General features: G+C 32.6%; 1 protein-coding gene across 3 annotated transcripts in view; it reads left to right on the forward strand.

Annotated features, from left to right (window-relative positions):
- The window catches only part of ADK (adenosine kinase), a 413194-nt gene that overhangs the window by 230769 nt on the left and 158149 nt on the right, over nucleotides 1-24276 (forward strand). The gene's annotated exons all lie outside the window — the stretch shown is intronic.

Genomic DNA, 24276 nt, shown 5'->3' on the forward strand with positions numbered 1-24276 from the left:
AAATGTTGAAAAACAGCAGCCAAAAGGAAACCGTGAAAGCAGTATGGGGAAAAAAAGCCATCACATAAAAGAGAGCTCCAATAAGATTTTAAGCTGACTTCTCATCAGAGTCAATGAAGACCAGTATGCAGTGAAATGACATAAAGTGCTCAAAGAAAAGAATTATCAATAAGTAATCTTCTGTCCAGCAGAAATACCTCACAAATGAAGGCAAAATACTTTCCTAGATAAGCAAATCCAAGAGCACTTATTGCTAGCAGGTCTGTCTGCCTTAGAAGAAATACTAAAGAAAGTTCTTAAAGCTGAAGGTGACAGCAGACAGTAATTTGGATTTATACACAATAAAACAAAGCATACCAATAAAGGTAATTATGTGAGTAATTATTATAAAAGCAGTATAATTGCATATTCCTTCTTTTTTCTCTTAACTCATTTAAAATCAAATACAACTATATGTATGTAATTGTATTCTTAGGACTATAACATATCAGAATGTAATATATATGACAATAACAGGACAAAGGAGGTGGGTGGCAACAAAGTTGTATTGGAAGAAGAAAATGATACCAGATAGTAACTTAAATCCACAGGAATAAATGAAAAGAACCAAAATGGTAAATTAGAAGGTTAATATAGCAAACTCTATAAATATATATACTCTCCTTTCAAAAAGACATAAAATTATATAAAGTAATACATATAAAAATGTATTGCTGGGTTTGTAACATACATATAGGCTTAATGTATATAACAATAATAGCATGAGAGGGGAAGAAATAGAGCTATAAAGGAATAAAGTTTCTATATCTTACTAGAATTAAGTTTATATGAATCTGATACTGATTTAATTAAGTTGTATACTGTAAGCCTTAGGACAACCAATGAGAAAATATCAAAAATTATTGTTAAAAATCATTAAAGGACACATATAAATATTTCAACTATTTTTTTAACATTTTTTATTGATTTATAATCATTTTACAATGTTGTGTCAAATTCCAGTGTTCAGCACAATTTTTCAGTCATTCATGGACATGTGCACACTCATTGTCACATTTTTTTCTCTGTGAGTTATCATAACATTTTGTGTATATTTCCCTGTGCTATACAGTGTAATCTTGTTTATCTATTCTACAGTTTTGAAATCCCAGTCTATCCCTTCCCACCCTCCACCCCCCTGGCAACCACAAGTCTGTATTCTCTGTCTGTGAGTCTATTTCTGTCCTGTATTTATGCTTTGTTTTTGTTTGTTTGTTTGTTTGTTTGTTTTTGTTTTTGTTTTTTAGATTCCACATATGAGCGATCTCATATGGTATTTTTCTTTCTCTTTCTGGCTTACTTCACTTAGAATGACATTCTCCAGGAGCATCCATGTTGCTGCAAATGTCATTATGTTGTCGGTTTTTATGGCTGAGTAGTATTCCATTGTATAAATATCCACATCTTTTTTTTGACAAAAGTACAAAATTTTTTGACAAAATTTTTTGACAAAAGTACAAAATCAATTCTGTGAAAGAAGGATGGTCTTTCCAAAATGTTGCTTCAGGAATAGGACGTCCATAGGCAGAAAAAATGAACTTTGACATAAACCTCGTGCCTTATACAAAGATCAGATCAATATGGGCCACAGACTTAAATTTAAAGTGCAAACCATAAAACTTTCTGTAAAAAAAAAAAAAATGATTGACAATCTTCTGGATCTAGGGGTAAGCAAATTCGGTGTTCTACATTGTACTAGAAGCTCTAGCTATAGCAATTAAGTAAGAAATATAAAGAACATTTACAACAGAAAGTAAAATTACCTGTTGTAGACTGTTTGTGTCCTTCCAAAATTCATATTTTGAATGTTAATAATGTATTCCCCAAAGTTATATTTGGAGGTGTGGATTTTGAGAAGTAATTGTGTCTTGAGGGCAGAGTCCTCACGAGTGGGATTAGTGCTCTTAAAGAAGAGGTCCTAGAGGATCCCTTGCCCCTTCTGCTATGTAAGGATACTGCGAAAAGATGGCCACCTATGAAAAAGGAAATAGGCCTTCACCACACTTGAACTTGGTCTTCCCCACCTCCAGAAATGTGAGAAATAAATTTCTGTTATTTACAAGCCACCCAGTCCATGGTATTTTTGTGAGAGTAGCCTGAATGGACTAAGACGTTATATTTGCCGATAACATGATTTTGCCTGTAGAAAATCTTAAGGCATCCACTAAGAACAAAAAAACGGAAAGAATATGATAAATATAAATACAGAATGTAATGAAATAAAAAATGAGACAGAAAGACTTCAATCTAAAACCTGGCTTTTTAAAGAAAATTAATCAAATAGAGTGCTGGTAATATTAGTCAAATAAGAAAGAAAAAGCACACATTAGCAATATTAGAAATGAAAATAATATATAATCAGTAAACATTTCTAGGAAGAAATTTGGGCCAATATATTTAAAGTTTGACACATTCTGAAATTTTCTCATTTATTCATGTATTATCCCCATAGTTAATCTTAGCCATACTCATGGCCAGGAATACTTTTTGTAGGACGATGATTTCCAAATGTATCTTTTCTAATTCCCAAATGTAACACCCAACTGGTTACTTGATTATATGCAAACCGAACTTTTGATATACACTGTTGAGCCTGTTTTTCCCTCACATCTAATACATCTCTGTATATGGCGTCACTGTAGGATTTGACTCAAGGCTCTCTTGACAAACTCTAAGAGTCATCCTTGATTATTCCCTTTTCTTCAGGAAGTATCTATCTTTAACATTTATGTGGAATCCATTTATTCTTCTTTTGTCAGCAATTACCATCCTATTAAAAGACATTATTATTTTACTCTAGGCTTACTGCAATAACTGGTTTCCTTACTTTTACCTTTTAACTCTTTTCAAACCTCCACAGAATAATAGAAGTGATCTTTTAAAAATGAAAATCAGCATAAGACATTTTGGTGTTTAAATCCCTTGCTTAGCTGCCAGTTGCTTATAGACTGAAGTCCAAACTTCATTCAATGATATATGACTTTATAGGTCTTACAGCTTTCTCTTACCAATCATGTCATCTTATTGCACTTCCTCCCTCATTGACTATTCTTAAATATCTAAATTATTTTCTTCTTCAAGGCCTTCACGCTTATTCCATCTTTCTGGAATGTTCTTGACTGAAGTTTTCTAAGGGCTGACTGGTTCACATCCTTTAGCTTTCAACTCAGATATCATCCTCTTAGCAAGACTTTTTCTGGTCACCTATCTAAAATTGCTTCTCTTTCTCTTCCATGAGCTATTGTTATTGTACACCTCCAGCCTACTCCCCACCTGTCATATAACCATGTTTATTAACCTTTATTGAGTTACCTCAATTGGTAGTTAATCTTGTATAATCCCTCCCAAGATTCTAACTATAGATGAGAAGGTAAAGAAAGGCCTTGCCTGCCTTAATAACCACATTATCTCTAAGAACTGACACAGTACCTTATTTAATGTGTGTCCAATATGCATTTGTAGAATTTTTTTATTTTTGCATATTTCACAGTACTGACCACATTGTAAGCAGCCAGGACTGTGTGTGTGTAGATAGATAGATAGATACATACATACATACATACGTACGTACATACATACATACATACATAGACAGACAGACAGACAGACAGACTGTATTTATTGTGTTTCTCTTGGTTGTGTTTGTTATTTCATAGGGGGGTCCATTCCTTCCTTTCTCCCTTCTTTTTTAGCCCATATAATCATTTGTATTAAATATATTTGTCTTCAATTTCATGTGGGCATGTTCAAATGTATATCTATAGCCAATATCCTTTTCTCCCTAATCATGTGTCTTCTGAATAAAAATTCTCATCTTTCTATCATGATCACCTTTTAAAGAGCTCTTTTATATGTTCCACAGAATGCCTACTATTTGTTATTGTTATTGTTAGGTTAGACTGCCCAGTTAGGTGTCAGCTGGATTTGATGTCTTTGGCATATGTTCTGAACCAAAATTTAATTCTAGAGCTTGGGGTCAGCATTTTCCCAAATATTTAAAACTGTAATCCTTTATAAAATGTTATATGTAAAATAGTGAGCAATTTTGAATTTACTAAAAGCTGAGAAAGTTTTTGCTTTAGCTTTCACCAAGATGACTTGAAGAAAGTTTATCAAAAAGGATTATATAAAGAACAGATTTATAGCAACTGTATGATATATGACCAGAATCCTTATGTTCAACTAAAACAGACTTGCCCTAGGCTTTCTAGAGCATAATGCCCTTAGCAAGTAGCTTTCAACAGCTTTTTCAGGAAGCAATATTTTCCTTCAGTAAAAGGGTCACTGTACTGTTTTTCTTTTTCCTTCTCCTGTCTTATCTTTTGAGTTCAGGAAGTACTTTAAATTTACAGGCAGCTTTGAAGGCATGAAGCAAGCTCAGCCCCAGAAGTATTTCCTGTTATGGCATTAATCTAATTCCATGAAAGTAGAGCTGATTTTTCATCTGTAAAGTAGATAAAGTGCCTAGAGCAGCTGACCATTATTCTGGGTTATCATGATAAAGAGGCTTAGTTTTGACACGAAGGAGTTTATCAGCCTAACCAGTGGAAGATTTCATCCTTTTTGTTGAAAGATATATTAATGGATTATAATCTGTCTTGTCTTCCAAAAGAAAGCTCTTCATATTAAAAATGTTTACTTAATTCAGCAAATACGGTTTTCATGTTTATAGAATGTGTAATAGAATAAATCAAGCAAACATATTAAAGGTATCACATAAAATTAAATGTTAAGATATTTTATGTTATTTAATGTTCAAACTAATGTCCTAATTTGAAATAGTCACAATTTTTTTCTTACAAATCAACTTGACTTTAATTTTAATATATAAACATGCATAATATCCTAGCTTTTTTTTTTTGTATTAGTAGTTCAGGCTTTCTTTTAGGGTTATGAGAGTATTCTAAAATTCATCAGGGTGCTTGATTGCACATCTCTGAGTATACTACAAACCACTGAATTGTGCACTTTGAAGGTGTGTATTGTATGGTGTGTGAATTAGGGCTCAATAAAGCTGTTATTTAAAAAAAAAACAGATGATGTTACAGAAAACAGATGTTGCAAAATGTCTAGACTGCTTAGAAATCCCTTGGCACACCCAAGAACAAAGTATCTAAGATATTGGTACTTAGAAGTATATTTATTTGTAGTAATAAAGGCATAGAATTAAAGAGGGACACTTTGAAGAAATGTATAATGTAAAAGTATTATTACTGTTGTTTTATTTATTATTTTCATCAAACCCAGGGTGATGTTAACTTGTACAATCCACTGTAGTCCCTGTTGGTTAAATACATGATAATAGGATGAAACTCAGATGTTGGTAATCCAGTGAGGAAGAGTCGGTATCAGAACTTCATAGATCACCTATCACTTGCCTCTTCATTTTGGGTGTATGCAGCTGACCTAGCTATTAATACAATTGCCTCTTCAACACTTCACCAGTCTATCTGCCGGACCATCCAGTGTGAACAAATTAGCAATATGACCAAATTTTATTTGTAATGTAGTTTCCCCACAGAAATTACCCCCTGTGCAAATGATGGTTAATTTCCCACTATTCCGTAAATACTTAATACTTAATATAGCTAAATTAAAGCATTAATTAGGTAGGAAGCAGTGAAAGAAGAGGAAAAAAAACTTCTTTCCTGAGGATAAATCCTGGCCCCAAGGTTTTGCACTTTTAATGGGAAATATTTGTCTATTTTGTGATGATACTTGGTAGTTAGTAGACTCACTGGTCTTCTGTTTGATCCCAGTCATGTGACTGATACGAACCTTTAAAGAGATAACTCGAGTCTTCCCTGTTAAAAAAAGAAGAGGTATTTTCTTTCTGGAGTATTCTGAAGTGAAATTAGTAGACATGGAAGGTAGCAAGGGATGGTAGGAATGCACTCTAAAGCAGCTTCTCTCTCTCACTGCATCTCTCGTATGACAATAGTATAAACACTCTATAATGTGGTAAAAAGAAGGTTTGGTCTTTTAAAGCCATTTCTTTTAAATTCGGAGTTAAGGGGTTTAGATCCTTTTTCTTCAGTATCCAGCAGTGAGTCCAGGGGTGAAGGTCATTAATATCTTGATCCATTACTTTTCATAAAAAATACAATTTTTTCCCCTGTACTGATTCATTTGTCTGACTGCTTTATTTCCCACCAGAAATCACAAAATTCATTTCCTGTGACAGTATAATAGTTTTCAAAATATCTGATTATAGTGGCACATACAAGAGTAAAGATGGAGGTTAAAAAAGACATAATGAGACATTGAGAATAAACATCCTGGTAGAATTTATCTTTTTAAGTGTCATAATCTCTAATTTAGAAAAACAAATGTGGGTTTAATAGATTGTTCAATATTATCCTGAACAATTAATTCATTGCATGCACATTTAGGATTTATACACTTGCCCAGAAGTTTTTTCCAAAAAAATTTTTTCTCTCCCTGTTCTGACATGAAATTTACAGATGTTATGCACAGCCTCTGTTGAAAAGACCTTCTGTTAAACTCAGCTGCCCCTGGCTTGGGTACTTAGTGATTAACATGTTAATAACAAGTGTGAATGTCATTAATGTATCTATAATTAATTAAATTTTTAACACCTTATGTTTTTCTTATTTATTCCTCCAAGAATTTTCTAGTTTATAACTGACAGTTATTATGTATTTTTTTAGAATTTAATAAAGAATAAAATGCTGTTGATAATATTAACAATAACTCCTATATCTGTTTATAACAAGCTTTTGTATTCATTGTTCTACGTGTTTCTCCACCATTGTACTTTATTTTTCAGTAAGCCTTTGAGTGAAAGTGGTTAAAATGTAAAAGAAGGTACTTGAAATGTCTGTAATACCACATGTCTTAGTATGTTTACACCTGTTTGAAGGAAAGATTAAATTATTTCCTGAGAATGCCACAGTTATATAGCTAGTCCCACCTCTGATCTGCTCTGAGGCATTTAACCTCTCTTAACCTTGGTTTCCTTATTTAGAGGAAGTGACTGTTGGGCTTTACCTAAATCATAAAGTGAGTGCAAGTAATTGTTTACCAAGAATTCTAAGAAAGGGTAATGGAAAATGTCAAGTATAAACGAAAGAGTTATAACTGCCCTTCTCTTTTGAAGGAATTGCAATTCACTCATTGAACTATCATTTTTAAAAGTTTTACCTTTTTAAAAAAGCTGTTTAAGTATAAATACATAAATGAGTATAATACACATATATAGTGTTCTGATTTGTTACCTCAGTAGTAACTTTTGAAGTAATTGAAGTGTACAGCATAAACATATTTTTTATTACATTTAAATGGTAGGTTAGCCAAGACCCAGTAAATGATTTGAGAATGGGTTCTGCCAGGTGAATGATAAAATGGATGGCATGTACTTTAAAGGGCTTTGAGTTTTTCTTAAATTCTGAGTTAAGACTGATAATTTATCTCCTTACTCATTCTGAGTATTTGAACTTTTTTGAAGGGGGAGGTCTGCCACTAATTATGTAACCCTTGTGTAATTTACTTACTTTCTCAGAAATCTTTCCAACCTTCCCCCGTCCTTAATATGCTAATGTTCATTTTGAATTTGCAAAACAGAGCTATGATAGGCAGCTCTTAAAAATCTATTTGCCACTCAAGCCTTTTTCATAGAGAGCTTATTAACCTCTCCTGTAGAACAGATTGTGAAATACTAATAAGCTAGCTTGCATGTATGAGAGTGGTGAGAGATGATGGTAGAAAGGTGAAAAAGTAGGAAGGACCTTATATTTCATTCTTAAAAGTATAAATTCTATTGCTATAAGCAGTTGGCAACTATAAAATCTTTTTTAAGAAGGAATGTGATATAAGGCCGTAATTTGGAAGAATACTAGTGAGAGGGTGATTGTACATTTGCATTTAACCATTTATACTAGTGGTTCCCAAATATATGAAGTGAATGAAATGTAGAAGACAAATCTTCAACTGTTCATAAGTTTCTTATTGGTTTTAGAGCTTGGAAATGTGTTGAAATTATTGTAAACCTGTTTCATCAACTATATTTGCTCTATTTTATATATTGCAATGATTTTAAGTAAACTTTTACATTGATTTTGTAAGCCAAAAGTATATATGATTAGTCTTAAAGTACCTCATGTTCCTTACTCATTGATTTTCATTGAGGAAGCTTTCGTTTGTTTTTTTAATAGATATTATTAAGTTCATGCTGATTGTTAAATTAGTAGCTATACTATTTGCCATGTTTATTCAGACATCCCTCTGCTTCCCTATTCCCCCAGAAGAAGGTTGGAGAAATTGGCTACAGACTACTCTAATACTAGAGTACTGAATTAAGATGATTCATAAGGTTTGGCTAATATCATACTACTCTGTCAATTTCCAACCTTCATTCCCTCATCGGTAAAATGGAGATAATAATAGCACTTGCCTCAAAGAGTTGTAAAAAGTAAATAAATACATTAAAGTGCTTACTAAAATGGTCTAACACATAGTATGTGCTCAATGAATGATTTGTTATACTGTTAATGAATCTTTTCCTTATCCGAGTCTCTAGAGCAGAAGGAAAACTTGGAGCTCTAGAGTTAGATAGGCTTGTTTTCAAATTCCGATTCTATGACTTATTAGCTGTATGACCTTGGACAACTCAGGCTCATCTTTCCTATCTGGAAATAGGAATGATGATGTTTACTTCATTAGATTATGAGGATTAAATGAGGCATATGATAAATATTCATTATATGCTACCTTCTCCCCTATATAGACTTTCTCAAGGTTACTTGTCTTGCCCCAGGATGTTAACCAACTTTTGCATAAAACCACTCTTTTCTTCTGACGCTCCTCAGTGCCTAATGAAGTGCTCTGTGCACACACACACACACACACACACACATGCATACAGTCTATATTGACAGACGTTTTAGAACTCCTCTTCAGTTTTTCTTTATAATTGAGCTCCTTTAATTGAAAGATGAAGTTTAAGCCAAGAATTGTTAGAAACCTATTCAGGTTTATACTGGTTCTCACATTCACCTCAATTCAAGGTTGTATGTTTTATATACTTACATACAATAATGTATAGTGTCTTCCTTAATTGATAAAATGCCCATTTTCCCAATTAAAAAGCAGAGGCAAGGGGTGGGTATAACTCAGTGGTAGAGCACATGCTTAGCAGGCACAAGGTCCTGGGTTCAATCCCCAGTACCTCCATTAAAAAACAATTAAATAAACCTATTTACCTCCCCCTGCCACCAAAAAAAAAAAAAAAAAAAAGCAGAGGCACTCATTCTTTGAAAATGTATTAGTATAAGCAGAACCAGTAGGTATGTTTGATACAGATGCATACAGAGAGAGAGAAAGAGGTTTCAAAGAATTGACTTTCACCATTGCGGAAGCTGGCTAAGCAGTCCAAAAACCATAAAGTAGGCAGCCAGAATGGGGAGACCACCACCAGGCTTGAACTCCACAGGCACTAGCTGAAGCTGTCTTCCATAGGTAGAATTTATTCAGCCAGGGATTGGCTATGCTTTTTAGGCCTTTCATCTGATTTAGTCGAGCCCTTCCAGATTACCCAGGATGCCAACAGATTTGGGGTTTTAATTACATCTGAAAAATACCTTCACTGCAGCAGCTAGATTAGTGTTTGATGGAATTTCTGGAGTCTGTAACCTAGCCAAATTGTCATATCAAAAATGCCATCACAGGATAAATTTTTGTGAAAGAAATAGCAAGTTCAAGGTATTTGCTCCTTATTTTAATGTATTATGTGGTTTTTTTTTTTAAACTTTCTATTATGTACCTAGTATTTTGCTGAGAGCTTAAAGGAAACAAAAGATATCTTACGTTTTTTTTTTTCAATCTTAGCATCTTAAAGTTTATTCAGACACTTTGCCCAAAAATCATTGTAAGGATAGATAGAAGAGGTAGAATTTGAATCATAAATATGATTTAGATTGACAGAAATGAAGTGATCTGTTCCAGTGTGTGATTAAGTATCGACTGAGGCAGTAATAAGCATGGTGACTAAGAGAATAACAAGATGATAATATTAAGAATATAAGTAGACTGTGAGCTGTATAAAAGCTAGTATTTATTTTTATTTATCATTGTATCCCTACTGCCTGGCACAGTACCTGCAAAAAAGTGTTCAATAATTGTTATTTATAGTGGATTAAGTAATGAGCAAAAACATAACTTAAAAATTGTGTTATAGTGTGATCTATCTATGCATCCAGATCTGATTGTACTTGGAGTCAGAGCATCATATCTAAATTAGTGTTAAGAATCAATACAGTCCCAATCCTTATGCTGTACACCGGAAATTGACACAGCATTGTAAACTGATTATAATTCAATAAAAATACATATACCGGAAAAAAAAAAAAGAAGAAGAAAAAGAAGAATCAATACAGTCCCAATTCCTAAGTTGGAGAAAGTCATTTTCTAATATATCTTCCCCTACAAGAATGTAAACCCTTTGAGAACAATAAGTATTATGCAATTTTGGATCTCTTCACAGTGCTTTTTTGCCTTGCATTTAAAAGATACTTAATATTGCTTGCCAAATTAACTTAAAACACCATAGAAAAGAAATCCGAACTTACTTTTTTAATATATCTCCTTTGAGACTGATAAGAAAAACCAAATATTTGAAATACATCATGTAATTGATAAGAAATAGTAAACTTAATGTTTTCAGTATTCCTGCTTTCAGTATTATGCTTAGTTACTTTGTCTTAAATCATTATAAAATTTCTTTAGTTTGGTATCTTTCAGTGAACAAGTCATCTTTATACCTTTTCTTTGTAGCAGGACAAAGCAATTGAATATAAAGGAACACTGCTGTAATTTTAGCCTAGTGAATACAAATATTTGTTTGGGGATTAAAGGCTTATTAGATAAATGGTTCAAAGATTAATTAACTGTGCTATCTTTTTACCTTCCTGTTTCATTTGTAGGTCAATGGTTTGTTAATACATAGAAATTGTTTCATTTCCCACTGTTTTTCCACTCCTAACTTAGAAAAATATCAAAGAAAAAAAGTAGTTCTGACCTCTTTTCTCTTTTTTGTGTTTTAAAATTTGTAAGGATTATGGCTTTACTGCTTTTTTTCATAGTTAAATTAATTTTTCCTGGGATTTTATGAAAAAAATAAAATAATATTTTTATTTTTTTCATGATTTCCTTTTCAATTTATCCTCATTTTTAAACTAGTCAGTTGGATATTATCGAGATTTCCTTGTGGGGAGCAGAGAGAGCAAACAATATCTTACTCTGATGGCTTTTTAGTGATTTTATTACTAGAAAGATAAACATTGCTTTATTGTTTATTTTAGCCAGTAAAGTTGTCTGCAAACTAGGTAACAAAATGCAAAGCAGTGTATTTACTTTTCCACCTTTTCCCAAAGAGACAATAAAAGCAGTGTTCCAGTGGAACAATTCACTAACTGCTCTCTTTCTTGGTGGGTACTGGTAGCTTTTATCACATGATTATATGTACATTGAAAAGTGCTAATGGTGAAAAATGAGTATAATTTCTATTCCTTGAGCTGTGACTAAAAATTTATAATTGAAATCTATTTTTCTATGGTGACATCTAGATGTGCAATTCATTTTCATCAGATGACCTGATCCACTTTTTTCAGCAGTTCAGAAAAAAGGTGAGAGTGGAAGGGCTAACATACAGTAAAGGCACTAAAGTGACTGTTTCAGTCCATCTGTCACAGCTTCACTGGGATTAAGAATTTGACACAAATGGATGTAGTTCCTTCTCTTTTTACAAAGAACTAAATGATGGAACAAAACTATCCTAAAATGAAGAAGTAAAATGCCAGAAAGAGTGAAAGTTAAAAAAACTAAATACAATATTTTTTGAAAGAGTGTAACTCTTAATGTAGAAATAATGATTATATTAGTGATTATTCGCTTACTTTTCCTTGTATTTGGTATTTTGGGAAAGGGGGCTTGAAAGGACTTAATCAGAACCAATACATTGATTAAACATCTCAATTGCCTGTTGTGCTTCTTATTTGTGGACCAGCTACAATTATTTATTCAGAGTACAGATGTGATGTGTTACACAGAAATTAAGCTGTATATTTATTTGCAAATGATGTGACCAATGAGGGCTTAATTTCCAAAATATACAACCAGCTCATGTAGCTCAATATCAAAAAAACAAACAACCCAATCAAAAACTAGGCAGAAGCCCTTAATAGACATTTCTCCACGGAAGACATACAGTTGGCAACAGGCACACTAAAAGATGCTCAATATCCACTAATTATTAGACAAATGCAAAAGAAACCTCACACTGGTCAGAATGGCCATCATCAAAAATCTACAAATAATAAATGCTGGAGAGGGTATCGAGAAAAGGGAACCCTCCTACACTGTTGGTGGGAATGTAAATTGGTGCAACCACTATGGAGAACAGTATGGAGTTTCCTTAAACTGAAAATAGAGTTACCATATGGTCCAGCAATCCCACTTCTGAGTGTATATCCAGAAAAGACAAAAATTCTGATTCAAAAAGATGCGTGCACCCCAGTGTTCATAGCAGCACTGTTTACCCCCATAGAAGCAACTTAAATGTCATTGACAGATGAATGGATAAAGATGTGGTATAGATACACTGTGGAATATTACTCAGCTGTAAAAAATGAATTAATGCCATTTGCAGCAACATGTATGGACCTAGAGATTATCATACTAAATGAAGTAAGTTAGAGAAAGATAAATATTATATAATAAAACTTACATGTGGGAACCAAAAAATTATACAAATGAACTTTTTACAAAACAGAGACAGATTTACAGACATCAAAAACAATTTTATGGTTACCAAAGAGGGAGGGGAGGGATAAGCTAGGATTCTGGGATTAACAGATATACACTGCTGTATATAAAATAGATAAACAAGGACCTATTGTATAGCACAGGGAACTGTATTCAATATCTTGTAATAATCTATAATGGAAAAGAATCTGAAAAAAATATATATATGTGTGTATGTATGTGTGTGTGTGTATATATATATGTATGTATGTATAACTGAATCACTTTGCTGTACACCTGAAACATAAATCAATTATACTTTAATAAAAAAATTTAATGAAAAAATTAAGCTATGTATAATCATGGATGATTAAAAGATACAACTTACATTGAACAAACAAAAAGTATTTTAGTAAGTTTGCAACTAAGAAAATAGATTTGGTTGACAAGAAAACATGAGAGAGATATTTTAGATAAATGAATTGGAATTTTCAGATTAACCTGTAATTTTATCTGCGTTTGGATTATGTCATTAGCTAGAATTCAGAGATAGGCATTCATTCTACTTGCTGACAGCTTCTAAAGCACTGAATTTACGATATAAAGCTTTGTGGTGCTGCTTTCTTTATACTGTTAATGATTTGTTGTTTCTTAAACACTTTTTGAAGTCAATCTCTAATTAATTGATCAACACACATGAATGTGGTGGGAAGAAATGAGGTTAGGCATACCACCTTTATTTTTATTTCAACATTCTAAAACCATGAATTTATAAATAGAGAAAAAAATCCTTTGGATATATATCAGAAAATTTATAAATGAGAGCTTCCTTTTAGCTATAGAACCATAATAATAATTATTATTTTGGGGATTTGCAGATACTACTATACATAAAGTAGATAAAAACAAGGTCCTACTATATAGCACAGGGGACTATATTTAATATCTTGTAATAGTCTATAATGAAAAAGAATATGAAAAGGAATATATAAATATATGTATAACTGAATCACTGTGCTGTACATCAGAAATTGACACAACATTGTAAACCAACTATACTCCGATAAATAATAAACAAATAAATCTAGAATAATTCTTTTCAGGTGTTTTCAAGTATCAGTCTTTCATGACCACTTGATTCTGGATGAACATTTTTATGTTAATTCTAGAGTATCTCATGACTCGCCACAAGTTTTTAATATAGACATTTGATTTTAACTACCATATACACTTAATGGTTATAATTAGAATAGCTCTTAAATGAAAAAAATTCACTTTGAACAAGTAATGGACAGATTTTTGGTTTGCTTCTTGCTATAGACTAGTAAGAATTTTTCCCAATCTTTTAGGTTACTATATCCTCTAAATTTATAAATAGCAATGATAATGGCAAGTGCCTAGGTTTTATGATGATAAAATTTAGGAAAATTTATATAAGTTTCATACTTTATAGATGTATATAGACAATCAGATATACTAATTTAAAAATTGTCTTCATTTTGCAGTTATTTTACTTTCTGATCATTTGTGCGGACCATGGTTTAGCATATGGGCAAGTGAGTAGTTTCATGGTAACAGAGATACGTTTAATTGAAAATCAACCAAATTTCATAGATCTTTTTGAAAATCACACAAAGTAGATGATTTCTTACAGGGTCAAGAAGCTGCTAAATTTTGAAAGTATAAACACCTGGTACTATCCAGATGTTTTATTGAATTCTTTTTTAACAAAGGTCCAACTAAGTGAATAGCTAATTTGCTTAACATTTAAGATGCATTTCTATAGAACTAGGAACATACATCCCATCTCCTTGACTATGGTTTTAATTACCTCAGCTTGGACTGATCAATATTTGATCTTTTTCCCACCGTGCAAACATGTTAATTTGACTTTGTCTCTTTCTCTTCCTTTTGGATAATTTGCAGCCATGTGAGAATGGTTCATTTTGTTTGTTCTCTCTGGCTAGAGGCCAGGGGTCTCTTATTAGTATAATGCAGTTCATTGATGTGAATTTGTTGATCTCCTGGGTAGTTTTTCACAAATTTAAGGCAATTAAAACCTTTTATGTGGCATTTCACTTGAAGTTATTAGTGGCCTTTCAGTGATTTTGCTTTTAAAAATTACTTCATCATTTTATGATTATTTCCTTTCCTTCTCATTTGTCTCCCCTTTCCAACCTATAAAACTGTTGAAAAAAGGTTTGAAACAACCATTTCATTGATTGACTTCATAAAAAGTAACAACTTTTAAACTTGTAATTCAATAACTTAATAATATTTAATTAGCATAATTTTTAAAGGACTAATGAAATTTTTTTTTGTTTTATAAAACCCGTTTGTTTTAAGTGGATATTCATAATACAAGCTATAATGAATCTGGAGAACAATGACAAGAATTGGATCTAAAAGTTATGTAGTAATTGCTTTTTTGAAAAAAAAAAGCATATTTTTTAAGCTTTTGTTTTTAATTGAGGCAGGACTCTCTTAATTAGAGCTTTATTAATATCACAATTTTTTAATAGCTAGTAGGTATCCATATTTTTGGTTCCTTAACTTTTGCAGTGAATGGACTGTTCTTTAGCACATCAGGAGTAAGAATGTTAAGGACCATCTAAGTCTTTAGGAATGCTGTGTAGCGTTGATTAGATAAAAATCTTTTAGCTTTATTTATACATATTGGGAATCACTGGTACTGTTTCTCTATTCTTTCCCCATTTAAAAAAATGCTTATTAAGAGTTGTTTTCTTGATGTTTGTCAGTGGCATAGTTTCAATTACAGCCCTTGACTCAATTTGTTTGATTAGTGTACTTGATTATTATAAAGAAACCATCGCTAGACTGTGTTTGAGTTAACTTGGAAATATTTTAAAGTATTGCAGTCAGTATATGAAATGTCATATTCAGTTATAGAAATACTTGACGTTTTACACTTGTAATTTGAAAATATGTGTAAAAGTAATAACAACTATTTAATAGGAAGTTAACTTTATACTGTATTAAAGCAAGACTGTATTATATTAGTTGAGAGTATTCCTTGGAGTTAAACTATCAGGATGTAAATCCAAGTGTCACTGCTTACTAGCTATGTGACCTTTGGGCAAGTTAACTTTTGAACCTCACTTCCTTCATCTTTAAAATAGTAACTAACACAAGGACGCATTATTTAGCACAGGGAATTATATTCAGTTTCTTATAATAAGCCATAATGAAAAAGAATCTGAAAAGATACATATATGCGTGTATATGTATAACTAAATTGCTTTGCTCTATACTGGAAACTAACATTGTAAATCAACTACACTTCAATAAAAAATAAAATTAAAAAAATACCTCCCACATAAGGATAAAATGAGATAATATATGTAAGTTTTTGGAACAATGTGTGGCCCTCAAGAAACACTCACCAAATGTTTGCTGTGAAGATATTTTCATTTCTTGCTAGACTGTGTTGAATTTTATGTATGTTTATCTCAAAATTAAGGGAATGCCAAAGAGAGAAGTTGAATCCTAATAAAAAGAAAATCTATACATAAAAGAAATAACATATTTGACAAGTAGCTTATTTGATGTAATAAAAACAGTTCTTTATGGTTCATCAGAGTAGAACTGTGTACAAAGCAAGCTCACAGTTTAGAAGAGGTAGTTACTTGGACTCATGGTTGAGTAAATAGCATCTTCCTATTCCTTCGATGATCGGGAACACCTTAGAGAGTTGACATTCTCATTTAGGCAAGAAGTAAAGTGATTTGTTAATTTAAATGATATGATCAGAAGCTCCAGGTTTGATTTCATGATTCAAGAGTGAATTTCATTCATGTAACATAGAAAATATTTAACTTTCTTTTTGAAAAATATTTCTTCATCTAAATTAAATGAGTATTTCTGAAATGATTTTTATTATCTTACATTGCAATGGCCTGGCTTTAAGATGCACAAAGCCATCCTCTGTCTCCTCCTCTAAGCAAATCTTTAAGGGAGAATTTTTTTGTTGGGGAGAGGGGTTGGTGGGGGCAGGTAATTAGATTTTTTATTTATTTATTTTGATGGAGGGTTGAACCCAGGACCTTGTGCATGCTAAGCATACACTCTACCACTGTGTTATACCCTCCCTCTCTTGAAGGGAGAATTTAACTAAAAAATCTTTTTGACTTCCAAAAAAGGCCTTTCCTTGACTGGTTTCTACCTGTCTTCAGACAGTGTTTTCTGACCTCCAGCCACACTGGACTTTTTTCAGGTTTTATTCTTCTTTGTTGGAAAAACTCTCTCATACTCCCACTTTCCTTCACTTAGTTAACTCTACTGTTCCATCAGATTTCGTCTCAGTCATCACTTCCTGGCTTGGTCAGTTCCATTTAATATACTCTTACTATCCTAACAACAGCATTCACAGTTTCAACAGCAGATATTAAATGGGTCCATACTATATGCTGGATACCATGAATACTTCAGGAACAAAAATACTTGCTTCCAGGAAACTCATTCTAGAGAGGCAGGGGGAGGAGGTACAGCACAACAGTCATATAATATATATATTCAGGTGGTAGTAAGTACTTTGTGGAAGTCATTCTGGCAATAAGTACTTTATAATAGAGTAAATCAGGGAAATTGATAAGAGCTTGACAGACAGGGATTGGGGATGCTCTCTTTTTATAAAGGTTATTCTTGGAAGATCTCTTAAATGAAAGGACTTTTGACAGAGACATTATTTGAGGGGTATATCATATCATGTTTATATCTAAATGTTCCAGACAGATGGAACAGAGAATACAGCATGGTTGATGTTTTTGAGGAACAAAGAAGCCTTTGTGATGAGAAGGGTAGTGATGTTTTGTGGCCCTAGAAACAGTGTTTAGCACATAACCAATAAAGATTTGTTGAATGACAGATTGATATTTGAAACATTGGCCCATATCATTATTTTCTTGACAAAACAGATTGTTTATTTAGTAACTATTCTCTTGATCAGCTTAAGCCCCTGACTTTCAAACTGGCTTCAAAAATATCTGGGGTATGTCACATCTTCTTGGAAGTGAAATTGGAAGTAAATAATTTATTAAATGTTGTATGAAAACATTTTAATGGAGAATGCACATGCTTTTTAAAAATGATGACCAACAGATTTTAACTTACGATTTATCCCTTAGATTCCTCATGTTCCCACTACATCCCACTTTGAAGTTGTTACTCCTTTCTGTCATTCAGGAGTTGGTATTCTGAGACCTATTCCAAAGGAAAGGTGTATATCATCATTCAGCTTGGCTTCAGAAATTTTATTATTGCCCCATACTTCTAGTAAGGTCATGCAGATCCACTTTGGTTTAGGCCATTCCATCTACCACACCTATTACTACCAGCTCCCACTTATCTCAGCCCCCAAATCAAACAGAAGTAAATAGCTTTCTTTTCCATACTGCTCTCTGAAGTACTCATCTACCTTTCCTTTGGGACCAGCCCACAGGCCACCTGGTAGTTCTTCCCTAATCACAGAGTTCTTTTGATTAGCTAAGGTTTGACATGGGAAAGAACCAGAAATGGTCAAGCAAAACATGATTAAAAGATTTTTTTTCTTTAAACATACACATATATTACCCTGCCTTAACATAACGGTGAAAAGCAGTTTTTCCCAAGTTATAGACCGTGGGAAAAGAGTTTCATTTCCAAATTGCTGGAAAATGTAAGGATAGACAAAAATTGAACAGATTTCTTTACTGTTGAACAGAGTCCTTTATTCACAGAACATCTTTTTACATCTCAGTGGACACTACGGTTCAGCAGAACACAATTTGGAAAATACTAGGACAAAAATATCAGCTCTGTGTAGTCAGGAGTTGAGCATTTTCACTGCTAAAATAAGGCAGATCTTTTTTCCTCCTTGTTTACATGGCATACCAACCTTTATTGGTTCTTTCTTCTTCCAATGATTTAATAAAGGAAAAAATTATCTAAATGTGTCTCCACCCCCAACCGCATGATCACTTCTTGTTTTCAGCTTCCTTCTAAGACTTTCTCCCCTTAATTGTACTCACATTTTAAGAAATGGAAGGCAGTCTGTTTTATTTTGAAATTTCAAATTAGAAAGAGGCTGGGTTTGGAAGCTGTTTATGTCTCTGGCCACCTAACTGTTCTTCTACTCCAAGGGGAAAATATTGTAAAAGAACACCTGCTATTGAGTGCTCTTTGAACATTATTCTCCCAAGCTCACCCTAGATACGGCAGTTTTTTTTTTTTAATGGAAAAACAAAAAGTCCTTGTGATAACTGTGTATCTAAAAGTCCTTTTGACATAAGCTACTAATACACACACACAAACTCACTTTGGTTGTTGCTGGTGGGGAGAGTGTAGCTTATTTTGTTTGTTGTGCTTATAAGCTGCTATTCTGCAGTTGTGAAATTTCAGACAGCAGTATGTCTGATTTGTTGGTTTGATTTTATTTCTTACCTCAACACGTACAGTATTGTTGCTATTTTTTTTAAGTTGCATGAATGTAAAATGATTTTTCATTAACTTTGTAGATTGTAGATGTTCATTGATTACATTAGATTTTTTTATAATGCAAGTAATGAAGAGATGTCTATTCAAGGATGCTTAGTTTTTTCTAAAATTTCAGTTACGATTTTATATTCAATTTAATTGGTTCCATCTCACTCAGAGTGCCATGTTATCCTATTTGCCTTATCCCCGCCATGTACAATTTAGACACTCTGCTGCAAACAACTGTGGTGTAAGCAAAATTGTCCCTAACAAACATGAAATCTGCAAGGTTTTTGTATCTTTTCCTCTGTGAAGTTGGCCCTCCAGGGTAACATGATGTGATGTGGATGTCGTAGTGAAGTGTTTCTATTATCCCATGAATTACAAATAGCTTAAGAAAATATTTAGAGTAAGACTATAATGATTAGTCCTGGTAGTCTCCATTTTACTGAGAATGCCTTTGTCAGAAATTATGTCATCACAATGGACTGTTAGCCAGGAAATTCTGTCTAGCAGATGAATGAATTAGGAGTATTGAGATTCTAATAAAAGACACTATTGTGATATTGAAATACTGCTGATGGGGATGCCAGTTTTCTGTCTTTAGATTTACAGAGCATCTTCTGTGATTAAAGTAAGGAATACTTAGAGTAAGTCCTTAGAGTAAACCAACTATAAACTTGAGAAACCAGAAATAGAAAATGATACTTCCTTTTAATAATGCCATTCAAATTCCCTACTTTTTTTGGTTCAACTGCCAGACACTTGTTCCTTTGTCTCAAAAACTGTTAGCAAAAAACAATAAATATATTTCTTGTTTTGCTCAGCTGACATCTGATTTTTTCTGCACATTGATTCCATTTAAAAACTTTTCTCACCTTCCTAGTCTGAATGTATTATATAGCCCTCTTGTTATGATTGTCAGAACAAAGATTTTGCTTCTTTATTTTGGAAAGGAAAAATATCCTGACAGTACTATTTGCACTTCATTTAACTGTTTCCTTCCAATTTAAAACATGAAATATTTTAGATACATCTCTGATCCTTTCCTATCTGAATACTTTTTTTTTTTTTTTGGTAATTTCTATTGCAGTAGCATAACATCTTACAAGCATATATTCCCTTTATGACTGACGTAGAGTTTTACATGTAGCCAGAATTCAATATAATGCACAATAATTTGGAACTCATACATTCTCTAGGATAAATATAACTTCCTGCTATTTCATTCACTTTCTTAGATTTATTTTTAACAGTTATTAGGCTTTATGATTTTTTACAATTAATAGTAAATTCATTATGCATTATGTTCTGTAGTAAATATAGAAAAGTGTTTCTGCAATTTTGTTTCCCAAATCTTAGCTTCTTAATAATAAAATATCTTATATGTACTAGAATTTTATTGTACAATAATTACAGCATTTTCTTGTGCTGTATCGTAGCCTGTTAACTAAAAATAAATGGGTACTTAAAATGGAAAATGAAATTATCCTGTTGCTTGAAAATATCTTAACTTGGATTTTATTACAGGTTGCATATGGTATCTGTTAGAACTTTGAACCTATGTTGGTTGTTGAATTATTATGTGGATTAACTGTTGCATTTGAAAGTTCTTGACTTTAAAAGCATATGTCTGTTTTAAATCTTATACAGATGCCTTATAGGTTTTGAGAATACTCTAATCTCTTTGTTGTATGTCTTTTTTGTTTGTTTGTTTTGTTTTTATACCAGAACTCCAAGTCCTAATCACCAGCAAATTTAGAACATTGTTTGGATAATGTGGTATTATTAATATTGTTTTTCAGATAAAGTCTATCTACATTATGGACGTATTATAGGGAATGTGAAAAAAATTTTAACAATTTGGAAAAGCAAGGAGAAGTCATATAGAATATAAAGAAAAAACTCTTTTTCATGGTACTCCCAGGAAAAATCAAACCTATTTTAAGAGTACATTTGTAAAAGAAAAATAAAAAGTACATTTGAAGAGCTTTTCTAAAATTTTGTAGATGACAGAGAAAAAAAATTTTTTTTTAATGTAGAAGGCCACATTTTCTCCTAAAATAAATACTGAAGTTTTGGAAAGTAATTCATTAAGTAATGTATGTTTCATGTCTAATTTCAAAAATTCAAGTAATTTTTGTTTAGCAGGTAAAGTTTTACAGTTTAGTCATAGTTGAGTCATTTATTTAAAAATGAAAGAACAAGGTAGTTCTTGCCATTCACGAAGTTAGCTTTCATAGTTGACTCACATTTGCCATGGTTTTAGATAGTGAATGAGTCTAGTCAACTATCTAGCATCCATTTTGACTTATTTTGTTGTTCTTTACAGCTTATTAAATAGCAGTTGCCCTTTTGAAATGATGAGACCTTGGAGTATTTCTGAAAAATTACCTTTAAATGAGAAGAGTAGTTAATAGTAGAGACAAAAAAACCTATATAGCTTTAAGATAAAAATAGAAGTTTTAATTAACTTCTCCATATTTCATAGATTTAAGGATTTGTGATGCTTTTAAACTGTTCTGGAATTCCAAGATAGTTACGACTCAGATTTCATCAATAAACATGGAAAACTACACCTGAAGTTCTTGAGAAATTTCTATCTAGTGTGGTTATTTTATGTTTTATAATGTGGTCTTTTTATATTTTTAAAACAGAATCTCTGTACTGTTTATAGATTTGCCCATCTTTCGTACATTTTTAATCGTATCAGTGTATTTTTCCTTTTCTGCACGATTATTAGAAAACTAACAGCAAAATTGTGCTGTGCAACTTACGGCATGGATTTAAGGTTTATTCTGTTTTCTTCTTCTTTACCACTAACTTTTAGTCATGATCTTGTCTTTTTTACATTCTTCTAAGCCACTTTAATCCTCAAGGAATTAGGCAAGGCGTAAATAAAATACTAATAAAATTCAGGGAAATGTTCTTAGAAATCAGATTGTTATTTGCAACATATAGATCCTAAATGTATCATAAGAGAAAAATCGTAAGCAGACTTCCTAAAGCTTTGTTTACTGAATGAGAAAATATTGTTGCTTTTATGATTGCTCTGAAGTGGTGTATTCTAATAGACACCCAAAAATTCCTGTACACGTTTTATTTGTATGATTACAAAGTTATACATATAAAGCATTTGTGCTAACAATGACTACTGAGGAAATTTTCAAAAATATACCTAAGTTATGTTTCATATATGGCACTCAGTTTTTCCTGTGTCCTTTGTGTTCTAGTTTCTGGAAATTTTGGTCTTTTTAATAACAGTATGAAAATATGTTCTTAAGCCTATTCAAATAAGAATCTATAAACAATTCATGGAATGATATTTTAGAGTTTTTCCTTTATGTTTGTTTCCATCATACCTTGAAAGAACATTCCATAAACTTTTAGTTATTTTTACTGAGGAGATACAGAAGCATAAGTTCAAAAGATACCGTACCTTTAGAAATGTCCTTAAATTTAAATGTTGTTTTATATGCTTAATTTATTCCCATTACAGAGTTACTATGTGCCTAGCACTTTTCTAGGTGCTGAAAATACAGTACTGACCAAAACAGTAGAAATTGCTGCCCCCAAGGAGCTTACATTTTAGTGTATAGGACTTTTAACAAAATATGTAGTGTATTAGATGATAATAAGAGCTATGGAGAAAAATAAAATACAAAAGGAGGATAAAGGAGTTCTGTCTCAAGAGAGGGGTTGTACTTTTAAGTAACCCCATTAAGGAAAATCTCACCCAAGAAAGTAGTGTTTAAATAAAACTTCAAGCAGTTAAAGGAGCCAGTCATGCACATCTTAGGGAGAAAAACAGGGAGTAGACACAGGGAATAGACAGCAAGTGCCCAGGCTCTATACAAGGAGCCGAGCATGCTGATGAAAGAGCAAGGAGCCTAATAGGGCTGGCGCGGAGTGAGCAATGGGAAAAGTAGTAGGAGGTGACGTTAATAGGGGGAAAGAATTAAGGGACACATTGAATATGACTTTACCATTGTAAAGACTTTATTTTACTCTGAATAAAATAAAAGGCCTTTAGAGGGTTTTGTGTGGAGAATAAACATAACCTGACTCATATTTTAGTGGGATTATTCTGGCTGCTGTCGTGGACAAGGAACTGAATGGGGCAAAGATAGAAGGCGGGAGATTGATTTGGAGGGCATTGTAATAATGCAAGGAAGAGAGATGGTGGCTTGAACTGAGTTATGAGCCGTGGAAGTGGTGAGAAGCGATCAGGTTCTGAATATAGTTTGCAGGTAGATGTAATAGAATTTGCTCTTGGATTGGAAGTAAGGTACAAGAAAGAAATAGGTAAAAGATGGAATTTCCATTAACTGAGATGGAGGAAATGGGGAGAATTTGGCCTTGTTTTATATAAACGATGGAAAGTTTTAGTCTCATAGCCCAATGTCCTATGGGTATATAGTCCCTTGTCTGTGGTGAATGAGTGATAGGTATGGCTGACTAATTTAATATTTCTCTCAGACTTGATTTATACTTAGACTCTGAATAAGCTTCTATGTTTATAATGAGGGAATTGATGTCTTTAAGTTTACCGATTTTTCTATTTTGTAATGGAATATGAAGCCCTTTAATGGAAACACAACTCGAACTTCTTTTTTTTCCTACTAACCTTTGAAAAGAATAAGTATATATAATGTTTTTTGCCTTACTAACATATTTGTACACCCTCCCGCTTCTTGGCAAGCTTGTTTGAAAGTATAGTGTTACACGTTATGTCATGGGTATACTGGAGCACATGTGTTCAATACAGTTCATAAATGGAAGCAGCTGGTTTCCTGTGCAGTTAAGAGAAGGCATGCACACAGCTGAGATCTTCAAACTTCAGAATTCATTGGATTCAGTTTCTATCTTGTGTGATCAAGCTGTGATTTCAATTAGTACAAATGTGTAACAAGCTACCTTAATGGCTTAAAAATTTGTTTGTTTCAATAGTTGAACTGCTAAACCTAGTTAATGTTCTTTCCCCCTGCCCTGTCCCAACTCACCCAT

This window comes from Camelus ferus, chromosome 11, assembly GCF_009834535.1.
Source record: "Camelus ferus isolate YT-003-E chromosome 11, BCGSAC_Cfer_1.0, whole genome shotgun sequence".
Lineage (NCBI taxonomy): Eukaryota > Metazoa > Chordata > Mammalia > Artiodactyla > Camelidae > Camelus > Camelus ferus.